We start from the raw sequence: 18,035 nt of genomic DNA on the forward strand, positions 1-18,035 counted from the left end.
ACTTTTAATTTTACCTAAGTTCTCTGTATATCTGGGGGTGGGGAGGGCGGGGGAAAGAGTGGCTTCTAGGTTTGGTGTCTTGCTTGTGTCTTCCTCTCCCAAAAAGACTAAGATAATCTTTGTATTATTTTAGCACATTAAGCAGTTATTATGCTTAATCCTCTAAACAATTTGAAATTTAGTTCATAGCCTGCTGTGAGGTAAGAATAAACTTTTTCTTCTTCTCAATAATAACCAGTTTTCTCGGTAGTATGTATCAAATACTCCATCATCCCCTTTGATTTGAAATGCCACCTTTAATACACTGAATTTCCATAAGTACACAGGCCAGTGTTACTGGAGTCTCTAAAGTTTATCTAAGACATTCATTTTACAGTAAGAGATTACAGTAATTCCTGATAATAAAATCATGGTACCAGAATATCAGTGTGCTTATCTCCTTAGCAAGGGGACATGCACCCACCTCAAAGAGATATGATGTCAAGCCATTGTGGATGAGCTGCTTTGAAAGGAGGGTGTAGGCTACATCACATTAGATTTTACTTCCATGAATTAAGTATCTATTGACCCAGATTTTCATGAGGCTGCTAAAGTACAGCTTCTACTTTAACTTTGGTAGCTCTGGGGACCATATAAAACTACACAGCTATGTTCAGAATAGAGTCCTGACCACAGAGGCAAAGACCAAGGAAAGATCAATAAAAGCTGCAAATAATTTTATGCTTAGAAAAGCGATGTCATCACAAGGTGATAATGCGTAAGATGATGGTCAGTAATGGAGGAGCAGTACCTAATCCTCTCCTGCTCGTCGTGTAAACTAGGTACCTACAAAACCCTGACTGGAATTTGTTCAAGGGGAAACTTTACTGGCAAGCATTTTAGATTTAACAACTAGTGAATTAGAAGTCTGTAATATGTGGGCAATAGAGCATTGACCTTTACGAAAAGGAACACACCATACTCGAAGTCCTGCCAGATGGGAACATCCTAATGGGGTAAAAATACAAGCAAGTGCTACAAATTAGAAACCATCATGCCACAAGCCTTGAATATCCCAGAGGCAGGAGATTTCCACCAGACACTGTTTATTTGAGGCTATGCTATGTGAGACTGGTCTCAGGCAGAAAAAGGCTTAGAGTTGATTTCCCTATTTGATTTTCCTCTATTGTTATATTCCTAAGAAAATAAGAGCGAGGATTTTGAATTGAGTCCGTTCTTTCAATATTCTTATTAAAACTAAAGCAATTTACTAAATACCTTCTTCTCAAAATCGATAATATCAAAATAGCTACTATAAGTATCACCTCATCCCCTTTTTACAGATGAGAAAACTGAGGCTCAAAGAATTTAAGTAACATCAAACTAGTGTATGGCATGGCCATGAATTAAATCTAGGTCCAGCTAATTCCAGAGCTGGTATAATACACTTAACCAGTATACCACACCAGCTCAAAGTCAGGAATGGATGGAAGGGCTAGGGTAATGGGTGTGAGATAAGTTGTTATCATTGTCTAGCAAAGAAACTATTACAAAAGATATTTTATCTGAATTCCTCTACATGGAAATGAGAGGAAGCAAGGTTTATTTTTCATAAACCCAGGTACACAAATGATCCCACAGCTGTGGGCCTTAATTTAAGAAGTTGATGCTTAGTAATTTAGATGATTTGTGGAATTTGTTGTTGCTGCTGCTGTTTGTCTTGTCCGACAAAGGGCAGACTCACTAAATCCATCCTAAATTGGCAATGTTTGGTCAAAATTTTCATCGTCCTACCACAATCAAATGTGTCCAATTAATTTCAAACTATAATTTTTAACGTGTTATTTTTTAAATGTGTATTATTTAATGTTGGCACGGACTACATTAAGCTCATTTTAAGCATGTTTCCTTATTTAATGTTATTAAAGGTAGGTGACATCTATAGTACAGTGTGTCATTTGGTTTTGTGATCAGATAAGCAGCAATTATGAGCAGTAGCTTTAACCAAATCTGATGAACAGACCAGGTCAGATTATATGGGTCAGATTAGGGGGCAGAGGAAATACTCAGGATATCTGATAAAAATATAAACCAGAAATCACATTAGGTGGAAAAAGGAGGACTTTGCTGAGCAAGGCAATTTTTAAAAGACAGCATGAAATCCAGGACTAACTTAACTTTCAGATAAAAATGCTAAGAGAGTAGAGGGAATAAAGTAAAATGCCAAGGCTCCCAAAAAGTGGCTGGACCAGCTGCCCTGATTCCAGGTCAGATACCTGAGCTACCAAAGTTCTAGGTAAATCCCACTGTGCAAAGGCAAATTCCTCCACCAGCAGGACAATGTCCTGAAAAATAGCCCAGACTTGTCCAGGAGGAAGAGGTTTAGATTCACACCCTGAAACTGAAACTAGTAGCAAGTGAGTTCATTCGTACTTTGTTTTTCTAAACCAGCTAAGTATTTGACCCAGAATATCAAATCATACTCATCATCTATTCTAACGGAAACTGTTTCCCATCTACAAAATGCTTTATAGTAAATGAGATCTTGAGCCCATCTTGTATGATTCTACAAGAATCGAATTGTAGGAAGAATTTAGTACAATAAGCAGTTGGGGCAAAGGGGCGGGGAATGTCCCAGAATTATTCACCATGAACTGAGAAGCACAAACAGGTAGATGCATGTAAGAATAGCGTTTAAATCAAAGGAGCTGACAGGCGAAGGGCACTCTGTTCTTCCCAGCCCACATTCAGAGCATATTCTGTTCTAAGAAACACATTCTAACAATGACGCTGATACAATAGAATGTTAACCAGCAGAGGGTGATCAGGCTGGTGAGGCATCAGGACTGTGTGTGCCATAAAGAACATCAGGACGGGTGGGAGGGTTAGGGAATACTAGTATTGATTTGGAACTCTGTAAGATTGTTCTCCCCACAGACTTACCATCAGAAATGGCCTAGGAGTCCAAATCAGAGCAAGACGCTATGAATAAATGGATTACCCATCTTCCCCTAAGACACCACCAGAACTAACGTCAGCATGTCTCCACTCCCCATTTACCTTAGTCACCCGCCAAAGTCCAAGCTTCCAGGTCGCCTGTCATCAACAGACTCTTCTCTGCTTAGGACACGGTACACACCTGACTGGCCCAACCTTCCACCATTCCTGAAACCATGCAAACTTTTCTACCATGTCCTATGGAACTCACAGATGTCATCAGCAGAACCCCTCTACCCTCAAACACTTTGGAGTGTCTCCTCTTCTCTGTGCTTCTCACGGTTACACCTGGATCCTCCTCAAGTGAATGATATTTTGTCCACATCCAACATATCACAATGCTGGAAATGATGTAAGTATCCTTCTTCCTCACCCTCACATAAAAACCAGTTCCCCTCCCTGAACCCACAAAAATTCAACTCTTTAAAGAATATGGCCTTGAGCTCTAGTGTCAGCTACCTCTTCATTTTATTTTGTTTTTTTAATCCTCATCTGGGGATATTGTTTCCATTGATTTTTGGAGAGTGAAAAGGAAGGAGGAGGAGGGGAGAGAGAAACTTCTATGTGAGAGAGACACATCCACTGGTTGCCTCATGCATGCGCCCCCCAAGGCAGGGAGTGAACAAATCTCCATCCACCTAGTACCTGCACCCAGGCACTTGAAATGATTACATTAACACACAATAGTGCTGACTGGTTTCAACTTTTTTTTTAATATATTTTTTATTGATTTTTTACAGAGAGGAAGGGAGAGGGAGAGGGATAGTTAGAAACATCGATGAGAGAGAAACATCGATCAGCTGCCTCCTGCACACCTTCTACTGGGGATGTGCCCGCAACCAAGGCACATGCCCTTGACTGAATCGAACCTGGGACCCTTCAGTCTGCAGGCCAACGCTCTATCCACTGAGCCAAACCGGTTAGGGCTGGTTTCAACTTTTAAACTGGGGCCACAGGTGTCACCCATGTCTTGAGCACTACTTACCTCCAGACTGGAGTCTTTTGGCAGCAAAGGCAAATTTCTGAATTATCTAAGTGACTCAGCTCAGGTGAGTGAGAGTGAAAGAGAAACCGAAAATAATTATGGAAATAGGGGCCAGAGAAACACCCTAGGTCAGTGGTTGGCAAACTCATTAGTCAACAGAGCCAAATATCAACAGTACAACGATTAAAATTTCTTTTGAGAGCCGAAAACAGACTTCTGCGCATGGGCCACGAAGTTTCAATCGCACTGTCCGTGTGCGCCCGCACGTGGTATTTTGTGGAAGAGCCACACTCAAGGGGCCAAAGAGCCGCATGTGGCTCGCGAGCCGCAGTTTGCCGACCACTGCCCTAGGTGATAAGACTGTGTCTGGAAACAAGCCAGTGTCTTTCCAGAACACTAATTTCTCCTAAAGCTGCTGCGTAACTTCCAGGTTCATCCGGCATTTTAACACAACATTTAAATTTAACTTCGGCATGGTTCGTTCTTATTCTGTGACTAAAGACCTTCTGAGTCCTCTGTTTTGTATGTGCTGTTTTTCATAAAAGGAAATGGGGTGAGAAATTTTGAAATAACTCCACCCAGATGGTTAAAGCAATATAGAGTTGTACAGAATTAAACACACCTTAAAATAACCTGCTGGAACAAACAGCCAGAAGAGGGATTGCTGGGTCATATGGTAGTCCTATTCTTTATTTTTCGAGGAACCTCCATACTCTTTTCCACAGCGGCTGCATCATTTTGTGTTCACACCAACAGTGCCTGATGGTTCCAGTTTCTCCATAGCCTCTCCAACACTTGTCTTTTGGATTTTTGTTTGTTTGTTTGTTTCTGTTTTTGTTTGATAATAGCCAACCTAATAGGTGGGAAGTGATATTTCACTGTGATTCGTGATGTTGAGCATCTTTTCATATGTCTGTTGGCCAAATCAGGATCTTACAGAGATATTAGCACTGATATGTTTACTGCAGCACCATTTATAATAACCACCCCGGGGGGGAGGGGCGGCAGGAAAAAATTTTTAAACAATAGCCACCCCTGGAAACAATTTAAATGTCCATCAACAAATGAGTGGATTATTAGAATGTGATACATACATACAATGGAATACTATTCAGCCTTAAAAAGGAAGGAAATCCTGCAATATGCAACAATGTGGGTTACATGAATCCACTATATGAGGAAGCTAAAATATCATACTCCTGGAAGCAAAAAATAAAATTGTGGTTGCCAGGGGCTGAAGAGGGCAGGGGAAATGGGAAGTTGCTAGTCAATGAGTATAAAATTTTAGTTATGCAAGATGAATAAGTTCAACATAAATAACAATACGTACTGTGCAGTAAAAATCTGTTAAGAGGGAGATCACATGTTAACTATTACCACTACATATATATATATTTTTTAATTTTTTAAATTTACCTGACATTGGCATATTCTTCACATGACCTAATGATCAAGTGGTCCTTGGGCAAGTTATTTAACCTCTCTGGTTCTCCATTTCTTTCTCTGTAAAATGGAGCAATAATAGCACCTACTTCAGAAAAAGAAAATGAGAATTAAATGACTCAAGTGCTGGAAATGGTGAAGGGCACGAGGAAAGGAATACACATGTTCATTAACTTTTATCATCATTGCTGTATTTATGCTGAGGAGTCACCAATAAGATAGAGAAACATCTTCCATAGGAAAGAAAAAGTCTCCCGTGGTTTAGCCTATAGGTAAACCACCCACCCTTGTCTCCATTGAAGAGCTATGCACCAAAATGCTCTGGTGCGTTATTAGAACAGATACAGGATATTCCCCGTGACACATCACTACAAATGCATGGCTTACCTTTGTACTGCTCCCTCTTGTCAAGGTCCTAAGGGGCCTTAATGGGGCACAATAAAGGAAAAGTTGGCTGGGATTCCAGAATAAGTCAGATAAGTTGCTGAAGTGAGCAGGGAGAGAAGCATTCTGGGAAATCTTGAAACTTTGACAAAGGGGTAGGTGGACAGAAGGAAGTATTAAACTCTTTCTCACCTCACCCCTGAATCACAGAGGATGGAAAAGGAGTTGCTTATCAGAAATCTTGAGCTGCCTTCCTCCCAGCCTGCCAGAGGGATTGTGTTTAAACGGAAACATTTAAACTCTACTGCTTAAAACCCTTTCACGCATTCCCATTTTACACAATGCTCTCGATCAATATTTTGGAATGAGCGTGTTGGGGGAGGAAGTCAAACAGGATAAAGACGAGGAGTCCCTATAGATGGGACTTGCAGGGAGGACCAACCCCTTCTCACAAGCTACAATCTGGGATTTGCTCATTATTTTCTCACAAAAGCCTCACATTATCTCCTCCTTGCCCATTTCTCATCCCCAGAGAAATGGATCCCCTCAGGACAAAGCCAGAACCTGGTTCAGCCAGTCCCAGTCCCTCCCCTTTCCCACCTCAAGAAGCCAGTGAAAACCAGGCTGCTGAGCCAGAGCTCATTTATGAGTCACAGCTGCCCGGAGGACAGGAAGGTACAGAAGTGATCTCTTCCTGGGCCAGCACTGGGGATGCAATATCACTTGGTGATTAGGAGCATGGTCTTCTGAGAACCCACGGTCAGGACTGGAGTCTCGACACTGTCAAGCTGTCAATAAGTCTTTCTGAAGCTCAGTGTCGCCTGTGCAAAAGGATGATAAGAGTACCTGCTTGAGAGTTGTTGCAATAATTAAATGTGATGTCTGGCACATAGTAGCTGCTCAATAAATGTTGGCTGTTATTAGTCATAAAACCTTAATTCAAGAAGCTAAAACTGCATCCTCCTTTCTCCCCTCTCCCATACAGGAGAATGAGCACAAACCTTTAGCTATGGTAAAAGTGAAAATAGTCTCGGGTGCCCTGGCTGGTTTGGCTCAGTGGATAGAGCATTGGCCCACGGACTGAAGGGTCCTGGGCTCGATTCCAGTCAAGGGCACATGCCTGGGTTGCGGGCTTGATCCCCGGGGGGGGGGGGGGGGCATGCAGGAGGCAGCCAATCAATGATTCTATCTCATCATTGATGTTTCTATCTCCCTCCCTCTCCCTGCCTCTCTGAAATCAATAAAAATATCTTTTTTTTAAAAATAGTCTCAGGTGACTGGAGCACAGGAGAATTGAGACTTGGCACAGAGAGTGGGCCTGAAAGTCAGGCAAATCCTTGACATGCCGCCCTAACTGGTTTGGCTCAGTGGATGGAGCAGCGGCCTGCGGACTCAAGGGTCCCAGGTTCGATTCTGGTCAAGGGCATGTACCTTGGTTGCGGGCACATCTCCAGTAGGGAGTGTGAAGGAGGCAGCTGATTGATGTTTCTCCCTCATCGATGTTTCTAACTCTCTCTCCCTCTCCCTTCCTCTCTGTAAAAAATCAATAAAATATATATATATTTTAAAATCCTTGACATGCCATGCTAAGTCCTTTCAGGGCGAGGCTATTTGACTCATCCCTTTATCTTTAACAGCTCTAATGGAGTGCTTTGTATAGAGGCAGATTAAATATTAAATATTTGTGACATGAAAAAGTGAACATGTGAAATTACATTTACTCATGCTTAGCTGAGTCAGGTGGCCTGAAAAACGGTGAGAAGTCCCAGCAGATGGTACAGGCAGCATTTAGCTAGGAAATTTACATCTGAATTATTGTTTCTTGTGTGATGAGCTCATCCGCTGAGTCAGAAACTGGTTTCCCGATGTTCCTGTACAGTCAGATGGCAAATGCTTAACTTACTTGCTTCCAACAAATTCTTAAAAGAAAAAAAAAAAGTTATAAAAATAAAACATGTTCATTTTAGAAAATTTGGAACATATCCAAAATATATATAATAAAGACAGCTTAAATCCCTGTAATCTCTCCAGTTAATTATGTAATATAAGATTTTCTTATGTCGTTGAAGATTCTTTAAAAGTATGATTTTTATTGATACAATTTTCTATTAATGCATACAACAAGCTATTTTCAATTTATTTAATCATTCCTCTGTTATTGGACATGTGGATGGTTTCCAAATATTCACTATACTCTTGTAAGTGTGTCATTAAATACATCTTTAATGATTTTCATACTTGGGAGTCCTAAAAATAATCTTATAAATCCTAAAAACATAAAAGAAGCCCAGAAAAGATAGAATAGCAGTTGATGTGGAATAGCTGACCAGTAGGAATCTGTAGATTCTTCTAAAAATAACATATCCCTAGCAGGTGTGGTTCAGTTGGTTAGTGCGTCATCCTGTGCACCAAAAGGTAGAGGGTTCGATTGCTGGTCAGGGCACATAGCCAGGTTGTGGCTTCAATCCCTGGTGGGAGCATATGTGGAAGGCAACTTATCGATGTTTCTCTCTCATATCAATGTTTCTCTCTTTTTCCTTCTCCCTTCCTCTCTCTCTAAAATCAATTTTTAAAAAATATCCTTGGGCCTGGCCAGCGTGGCTCAGTGGCTTGAGTGTCGACCTATGAACCAGGAGGTTGTGGTTCAATTCCTGGTCAGGGCACATGCCTGGGTTACAGGCTCAATCTCATGCAGGAGGCAGCGGAGCGATGATTCTCTCTCATCATTGATGTTTCTTCTCTCTCTCTCTCTCTCTCTCTCTCTCTCTGTCTCTCTCCTCCCCCCCCTTCTCTCTGAAATCAATAAAAATATATTTTAAAAAAACAACAACAACCTATAAACCAGTCTGTGAAGTGGCAACTGTTTGAAAGCCAATCCTTAAAAATACAAACAACAACAAAATTTCCAGGCTAATGGCTTCAGCCCAGTAGGAATAGAAAATTGTGTGCAGTTATTTCTCATGTCCCTTTGGGAGTTTATTATATAAAAGGTAATGACACACTCACCAGACCATACTTGACTGAATGGTATGTTTTCTCTTATTTGTAAACTAGAGGCCCGGTGCATGACATTCGTGCACTGGGGGAGGGGTCCCTCAGCCCTGCACCCTCTCGCAGTCCAGGATCCCTCAGGGGATGTCCGCCTGCTGGGTTAGGCCTGCTCCCAGGGCAGGTGCACATCCCCTGAGGGGTCCTTAGCCCGGCTTCTGGCTGAGCAGCGCTCCCCCTGTGGGATCGCACTGACCACCAGGGGGCAGCTCCTGCATTGAGAGTCTGCCCCTTGGTGGTCAGTGCACATTATAGTGACAAGTTGTTCCACCATTCGGTCAATTTACATATTAGGGTTTTATTATATAGGATTCTTTCATAAGGAAAAGGAAATTCTTTTTGTCTGACGTCAATTTGAACACCATAAAAATCAATTCGCTAGTTGTGTAAAATTGGTATCTAGCTTTCTATTTTCTAAATGTTTCTTCATGCTTTTTCAAATAAGTTATCATTTAACTGGCAAAATTATTTGCCCCCCAATACGATTAGAAAGGGAGAAGCTTTTGCAGGTGGCACACATACAAAAACAATTAAAATATCAAAAATGTATGGTGCAGATTTGATTAAAAGAGGACTACCACCTAGAGCAGGGATGGTGAACCTTTTTTCTGCGAAAGGCCATTGGATATTTATAACATCATTTGAGGGCCGTACAAAATTATCGACTGAAAAATTAGCCTGCTATATTTGGTCAAATATTTAATTAACTCACCCCTAATTCCTTGGCAGGGCCAGACCTAATTATTTGGCAGGCCTTATAAGATCCTCGGGCCAGACGTTCCCCACCCCTGCTCTAGAGAAAGAAAATCATCTGTATATGAACAGTTTCTACTCAATGCTGGTGACATCTCACCTAAAAGAATGGTTTTACTCCCACCAAGTACTCTTAAACACCAGATTAATCTCCTATGTGTCTACTCTGAAGAGTTGAGTCCCTTTCTAACATTTTAGGCAGCATTCCTTTTTCTGTAATCAGTCATTCTTTCAACTCACATATTTCAGAAAAGTTATCTGTACAAAATTATCAAAAGAGAGTGAGTTATATTCGGGTCCTTACCCTGCACTAATTGAGCCAGAGTGACAAATGCTTCACTCCTGTAGGGGTTTTTTCATCTCTCAGAGCAGTATCATGGTTTCCACTAAATGGTTTGGACAATCAAGGCACTCTGATATCTGGGATCTTCCTTTCTATGTTTTCCAAAATAAAACAAAATACCACTGCCATCCCAGTTAGACACAACAAGCACCATTCTAGCGATTTCAGCATGCCATTTTTAAATACAAGCAGCCCACAGGGAACAGCACATAATAACATCACCCTCCTCCTCTCACCTCCCACGCCCTTCTTAAGGCATGAGACACCAAAGAAAGTGAACAAGTGGTAAGCCGATTTAAGAAGTTGTGGGTGACATTTGAAACCTGTCTGAGGATGCTTCTAAACTGTCAACCATGGAAAACATTGGTTTTATCTGAAATGTCATGGCTCTTAGAATCTGTATTAGCCAGTTTTGCACTTAATCGTATTGCTAACTAGTACTGTTAGTTCTTTTCACAAAGAAATCTTCACATTTATTGTGAAGTAAACCATTGGACCTATCAACCTAAAGGGTTCTTGCAATAAATTTAATCGATCACTGTTAAAGATTTAATTAGAAGTACTTGGTGCTTTGTACTCTGCTGTCTGAAAATACCTTTATACTTGTTTTATTATCTGTCTCCCACACCAGAATGAAAGCTCAGTAACTTCAGGGACTTTTTAAAAAATGTTTTATCTTTTCTTCTGCTTTCTCTACTGCACCTAGAGTATAATAATGGGCGCTCAATAAATATTTGTTGAATGAATACAAATGTGCCAGCAACTAGCCAAATGTTTTTTGTTCCCTCTAGAAAGCCCCCTGAGAGTCTCTCTGGTGGCCATAAAATCCCAAACTGCTTCTACCGGAGTCGCTATAGCATTGCCTTATGTCGCTGGGACAGCAGTTCACTAACAAACTGCCTCCAAGATGTTCCCATGACTACAGTTTGCTTATGTCATCAAGGTTATCCCTCGAGGTACTCACAGTATTCCTTTGGTGCAAATCTAAGACATGTACACAAGGTAAGATTTCGACCAGCTGGTAACTCTTTGAAGCCTTTACAAGCTTTTAAATTATGATGTTAAAACCAAGAATGAACAGTTATTCTGACACAGATTGGGTTACCCCATTGTCTAAAATATGAGCACCAGCAGGTGCACGGGGGAAATGCTGAGCACAGCTGGTTATTCTTGAAAGCAGAGCCAAATGGAGATTTGTCTGTAGGTACAGTCAGCCTGGAAGTGAAATTAGCATGTTATCTCTCCCTCTCTCTGCCTGCACAGATACTCACAGATGCAGCAGTGAGATGAGGGCATCAGCTGGGTTTGAAGTTAGACCTCCGCTCAAACACCAGCTCAGTCACCAATTTGCATTGTGAGTTCAAAGCAACTCACTTGTCCTCTTTGAGCCTCAGTTTTGGTATCTGTATTGCAGTTTGCCGTGTAAAATGGCATGTGCAGAGGACCTAGCACAGTGCTGGCCCCAGTGGGCATTTGCTAACTCGAAGCTATAAAGGGGTGGAAGGAGTTAATGCAGCAATAATAGACAGGTGGGAACCACACCAACGTGTCCGACTGCTGCCAGGGGCTCCTCGGGCCCAGATTCTCCGTTTTCTAGTTCCTCGAGATTAAGAGACCTTCTCTAGTATCAGACAAAGAACCCTTCCTATTAGTGGTCTCATCAAGGGCATCTTGACAGGCAGAGAGCAGAGATCAAAAGGAAGTTTTAAAGTGGAAGAAGCGTGAAACTAAGATCCATGTCTCCACTTCCTTGTGGCCAGCGCAGGGTGACCAACTATCCCATTTTGTCCTGGACTAAGAAAGTTCCTGAGTCATAGGAGGCATTAAAGTCATGACAGTCTCGTGCAAACTGGGATGACTCATTGCCCTACCAGCATCTTCTCAAGGTAGAGCAGGTGGCCTGGTCACATGGAGCCTAACAGGTGGCACTATTTTTAAAAAATGTATTTTTATTGATTTCAGAGTGGAAGGGAGAGGGAGAAGGAAAGGGAGAGAGAGATAGAAACATCAATGATGAGAATCACTGATTGGCTGCCTCCTCCACACCCCACACTGGGGATCGAGCCCACAACCCAGCATATGCCCTGACCAGGAATCGAACTGTGACCTCCTGGGTCATATAGGTCGACACTGAGCCATGCTGGCTGGGCATGGTGGCACTATTTTATTAACATTATAATGATTAAGACTTTGCAATTACAAGTTTCCTGTAGGTAATACTGGATATTGAAATGAGAGTTTCATTTCACTGCAGTTTACCCAGGCTGTTAAGTACTTTGAGAAGCTTTCCTCAATTCTCTTTCAGTCGCTATTTCTCTTCTCTCTTCTTCCGATCAAGACTGTGCCCTACGAAGTTACCAATGGTCCCATCCTTAGAGTATTATACTACTAATTCCCATTTGAAGTAATTATATCACTGAGACTCAAAGAAATGTTTCTGAAGTGACTTTTAATTAACCCCAGCAGAAATAAGAATGGAGACTCTAAAGAAACAAAATCTGAACCAGGCATGGACTACTGATTCTCTGTAATATATGACATTCTTTTTTCCGTCTGAGTTATTCAAAATACCCTGTCCCACTGCCATAAAAAAATGTACTATCAGCCTTACTTCTCTTAATTACTATGGAGCAATAAAACATTTGAAACGGGGTGGTTTCATTTATACATGGCATATACAGTTGGTTGTGCAACAACAAACAGTGTCTTAAACTTTAATGCTACAGACAGCAGCCAAAGTAACAATTTTAGAGATAATTATTGGGCAGTATTTATACCTATTAGCAATATCTATTTTCTGACCTGAAAAGTTAAGAAATCACCTATTTTGTATCTTCAGTTACCACCTGACTAATTTCCTTCGTCACCTTTTCTGCTCTGCATTCCCTAGACCCACCCCCTTACCCTTTGGTCTCTTGACCTTTTTCATTACTCACTTCCTGTCTCAGGTGAACTTCCAGCCTCAGGCAGGCAGAGCTGTGAGTCTGCAAGTCTGTTTTCTCCATCTCCTCCCTCTACCCCTCCCTTCTTACACCCTCTTGACTTGGAGCCATTGTTCCAAGAACTTGATTTCTCCTCACAGCTAAGAAAATTCTGGGGAAATTTGGGGTCGCATTAACATATGACTTGTGAAAACTAACATTTTGCCCAAAATGTACCTTTTATTTCATTATAAAAAAGGGTTTATTGAGCTAGTTAATAATGGAGTGATAAATTACAGAAATAGTTATCCTACTTTACACTGGTAATATAATATTTTATATATAACACATATAATATATAATGCATTTACTATATAACCTTCTAAAGTTGGCCAAGGTAATGTTTCAGAGCACTGGCAGTATTTTTCTTATCTTTATTAGCAAAGTTATAATATCTGTTGACATTCATAAATAAGATTACATTTTCATACAGTGTTTGGGTATTACAGTATTCATTACACCAGGCTTATAATGTTTTAATTTTATTAAGTATGATTTGCTGGACCACTGGTGAAAAGAAACCAAAATTGTCACATGCACCTAAACCTTTAAGAAACATTGCAACTAATAACACGTGATGACTTCATTGATTCTTTTATTTTTCACCTAATACAGGTCTCCCCTGCTTTTTGAAAATTCACATTACACCACTTTGCTTTCATGAAAGACCTCCATTAGTACCTCTTTTTGCTGACCCAGAGAAATCTGAAGAGGATTTTCACTTTTATGTAAAAGGACAAAGTGAAAATAGTGTTCTGCCAAACGTTTGGCAGGGAGGCTTATAGAAAGAAGCAGTGCGCACCTGAACAGTGAGAGGGGCCCTGCCGAGCTCCTTCTCAGGAACCTCACACACACAGCATCTCAGTCAGGGTGCTGACCATGGTCTGTGAGTATGCGTGCTTTATCTCTGTTGATTCTGTGCATCCGTTAGGAAGATGAGACCTAAGGTATCAGAAAAGTGCAAGAGAGCTGGTAAGGGTGTTGGCTTAATGTAAAACTGGACATAATTAAGCACATTTGACTTAGCAGGATGTTTTTGGGGAACACTCAAAAGATTTTTCCATGTAAATGAATGGTAATTGCTTTCTTGCTTTACACCATTTTGGCTTACGAAAAGTTTCACAGAAACACTCTAATTTCGGCTACTGGGGAAACCTATATCCCATAAATCTTCAGTGCCTACACGTTTATAGAACCAATCCCAATGAGAAGGGTAGAAATTCAATAAAACCATTAGCTTAATAAGGCTGGGCAATGACAAAGGAAATAGGTCATGCTATTTGGAGAATCCACTTGTTTTCAATAAGAAACTAGTTTGCCTGATTTTATATCCCCAATTGGCAATTTGATAATGTTACCCTAAAATTATTGTTTAAAAAGCAGAACTGGAAATTAAATGACAAGTTTTCATTCAATATGTCATGAAAATATTTTGTTATGACAAATTTATTCACACTGAAGGAGTATTAGGAGAGGAGTGAATAAGCCAAAACAAAGTAAATTTTAAAAGAAGAATATTATTTGGCTTTGGAAATTGTACCGATACCTATAGATTTTCCTCAAGATATTGGAAATAAGGGAAATAAGACTGCTCTCTGAGAGCTAAACTTTAAGATCACATGCAATGGATAAGAGCACAAGCAAGCCAAGTCATCTTTCACACACAAACCGGCCTGGCTTGACTGTAAGTTGATTTTTATTGAAAGAATATTAGTAAGAGGTTTGGGTAGCCATGGAAACAGAGAAAGGAGCACACAGGGGCACCATGGACCAGTGCTATCAAGGAGAGAGGGAGCCCAAGTCAACAGCACAGCACGATGTCCCTATTGTATTGGAGATCAATGTGAAATGTTGAGTATTTTTTTTTAAATATATTTTATTGATTTTTCACAGAGAGGAAGGGAGAGGGATAGAAAGCTAGAAACATCGATGAGAGAGAGACATCGACCAGCTGCCTCCTGCACACCCCCCACCTGGGGATGTGCCCGCAACCAATGTACATGCCCTTGACCGGAATCGAACCTGGGACCTTCCAGTCCGCAGACCGACGCTCTATCCACTGAGCCAAACCAGTTTCGGCAAATGTTGAGTATTTTTATCTTTGGGACAAAATCATCCTGTCATAGAGATAGTTGAATCAGGAACAAGCTATACCACATATCTCCACTCCTTCCAAATCTGTGCTCATCAAGCAAACTTCTGATCAATGCCTTTGGTTTCCTGGAAGTTTATATAGAAAATGCACTGGCTTTTCAGTCTTTAGTATTCAGGTATATAAATGATGGCTCTTGGAAATTAATCAATGAATATTCTGGTTGTATTAACATGTATTGTTTCATGACCTTGATTAACGTAAGCTCATCTGAATGCTGGAGCTGCTCGGCATTGCTAAAGGAAGATATTTCTGAGACTAAGACAACGTAGACTGGATCCTGGAGGGTTGTGGAAAATTCACCAAAGTAATGCTTCCCTGTGCTCTTGGTGACAGTCAGCAGGCATTCCCCCTGCCAATGACCCTATAGCAGCCAAGATTTTATATCCTATTTTTCTATTTCAAAAGACCACTGATATGGGGGTGGCGGGAGGAGTGCTTGTGATTTACCTCTGTTAATTATGTTATTTATTCTAACACTGCTACAGTGACAATTCTACGACCAGATTGATGGGGAAGACAGTTCCGACCAAAAGAAGTGGCAGGAAGTCTTTGGATTTAAAATATACCATAGATTCTAGAACATGGACAACAGTGTGGTGATTGCTGAGTGGGGGCAGAGAAGGTGGAAGAGGGTATGGGGGGATAAATGGTAGTAGAAAAAATATATACCATACATAATTCATCAAGTAGACACGGTTACCGTTTTCTACACATATACCATATGTTTAAACACAATAATTATTGTCTCTCACTTACAGATGCCCTCACCTCTTCACATTAAACTTGCCTGGAAAAACCCAGCACGGAGGAATCTTACTATCTGTCTTCTCTATAGCTATATCAAAGAGCTGACCACTGCTGGAGAAATCATATAAATAAACTGAACTGCATAGTTTACATCCATAATCACAGGCTTCCAAAATGCTCTCTGCAGAGCGTGCCAGTCTTACAGGGCTCCTCACACTAGGGTTACTTTTTCACTCACTGAGGTAACATTTGGATCCTCTCCTCCTCACACACACTCAGCCCTCCCAGCAGAATACCTTGTCCCCTACTTCACTGAGAAAAGAGAAGCCATCAGTGTCCCCACCGTCAAATACCATCAAACGTCCCCAGAGTTGTACCTATTTCTCCTTCAAAGGAGAATCCTGGATCAGCTCTGTTTTCACCCTCCCACCTTCCCATGGATTTGCCTCCTTTAGGTACCATCTCTCTGCTACCTTATTGCTGCCCCCCTCCTTCTTTTGGATTATTCTCATCATCATACAAACATGATCTACTTTCTCTAAGACTTTAGAATGTCCCTCTTTAGTCCACATTCCCTCCAGGCACTACTTTGTTTCTCTAGAACAGTGGTTGGCAAACTCATTAGTCAACAGAGCCAAATATCAACAGCACAACGATTAAAATTTCTTTTGAGAGCCGAAAACCGACTTCTGCGCATGGGCCACGAGGTTTCAATCGCACTGTACGTGTGCTCCCGCACGTGGTATTTTGTGGAAGAGCCACACTCAAGGGGCCAAAGAGCCGCATGTGGCTCGCGAGCCGCAGTTTGCCGACCACTGCTCTAGAACAACTTCCAATCTGGAAAGACTTGTTTCTCTAGTCTTCTGTTTCTCAACATCTATTTTGCTCACTACCATATGGCTTTCTGACCTCACGGATCCACCAAAATTTCTTGCAAAAGACACCAGTGACCTACCTCCACATTGCCAAACACAATGGGCCCTTGTGGCTCCTTCTTCACAGGATTGACCTCTCAACAGCGGTGAACATAGTTGATTGCTCACACCTTGTAAAACTCTCCTCTACTGGCTTTTGTGACATCATCCTCTTTGGGGTTTCCAGTTCTCTGGTTTCTCCTTCATGTTCGTTGCTAAGCGCTCCACCTGCACCTAACCTCTCAATGTTGTTGTTCTTTAGGTCTGGCCCTTTTTTCTCTTTTCCCCACCCTGTCTCTGAGAATTTATCATTTCCCACCATTTTTAAACACATGCCTATGGAGCCGAAATCTCTGTCTCCAATACCAACTCCCCTCTGAGCGCTAGACATGCATGTTGCTGACACACTTAACCTACAGTTGGACATTTCACGAACATCTCAGATTTAACATGTCCACATTTTAATTCTTCCTTTTTTGATATTTAATTTTTATTGCTCTACCATCCAAATTGTTTTCCTTTCCTCTCCCATCTCCATAGTCTCTATAAATGTCAGTCATCCACCCAGCTGTTCTAGCCATTAATCTACACGTTTGTCATTGACTCTTCAATTCACACTCCCCACCACCCATTTAGAAGCAATCAGCTCCTACAAGAAAGTATATTCTAGCTCCAAAATATGTACCAAACCTGTCTACTTCTCTCCATCTCCACTCCCTCTATAGTGCTCAGGCATATTATGGCATAAGGAGCATTTCTCTGGTCATTAAATAATATTCTGAATTTAATGGTTTCAAAAATATTACATAATATGGATGTTTTATAATGCTTTTATCTATGTCTTTATCAACGGCAGGTTTTGGTATTATGAATACTGACTATGTACCTTTCTGGAAAACTATCAAGATATTGTCAAATATCAAGATTAAAGATGCTTCCTAGTTTAATTTTGATACATACTGCCAAACTGTTGGGAAGGATTTCACAAACATCACCACCACCTACAAGAGGGCTCTCTTCCGTGAAGGCAAACCCACGGTCTTCTGCTTAAAAGTCCCTCCGCCCAGCAGGTGGCGACGTCGCCTTCCGCCGGGGTTGCGCCGCCACGGAGGCTTCACGTGGTCCGGCCGTCTGTGCGCCGAGGGCGGTCCTGCGGAGATTGCCTTACGTACGCCGCGGCATGACGTCATACGTAGGGGCTGGCTAGCCGCCATCTTGCTTCTTTTTCTCGCTCGCTCTCTCCCTCTCGGGCGGCAGCGAAAGTGCTTTGGCGGTTTGTCCATCCGCAGCTGCGGCTCGGCCCGTC

General features: G+C 41.4%; 2 long non-coding RNA genes across 4 annotated transcripts in view; both read right to left on the bottom strand.

Annotated features, from left to right (window-relative positions):
* Positions 1–5,494, bottom strand: part of LOC129147898 (uncharacterized) — a 50,858-nt gene extending 45,364 nt beyond the window's left edge. The window contains exon 1 of the long non-coding RNA XR_008555114.1: positions 5,378–5,494. This is a non-coding gene — a long non-coding RNA (uncharacterized LOC129147898). The remainder of the gene's footprint in view (positions 1–5,377) is intronic.
* Positions 5,495–5,594: 100 nt separating this feature from the next.
* Positions 5,595–17,975, bottom strand: LOC114233067 (uncharacterized). Of its 3 annotated transcripts, XR_008555113.1 has the most exons (5): positions 17,735–17,975; positions 13,716–13,855; positions 7,504–7,707; positions 6,389–6,609; positions 5,595–6,050 (listed from the first exon to the last, which is right to left on the bottom strand). It is a non-coding gene; the product is annotated as an uncharacterized LOC114233067 (long non-coding RNA). The 3 variants fall into 3 exon arrangements; XR_008555112.1 differs by lacking the exon at positions 5,595–6,050 and having other exon boundaries at positions 6,188–6,609; XR_003619196.2 differs by lacking the exons at positions 5,595–6,050; positions 17,735–17,975 and adding an exon at positions 16,771–17,569 and having other exon boundaries at positions 6,188–6,609.
* Positions 17,976–18,035: the final 60 nt, after the last annotated feature.

This window comes from Eptesicus fuscus, chromosome 22 (assembly GCF_027574615.1).
Source record: "Eptesicus fuscus isolate TK198812 chromosome 22, DD_ASM_mEF_20220401, whole genome shotgun sequence".
Classification (NCBI taxonomy): Eukaryota; Metazoa; Chordata; class Mammalia; order Chiroptera; family Vespertilionidae; genus Eptesicus; species Eptesicus fuscus.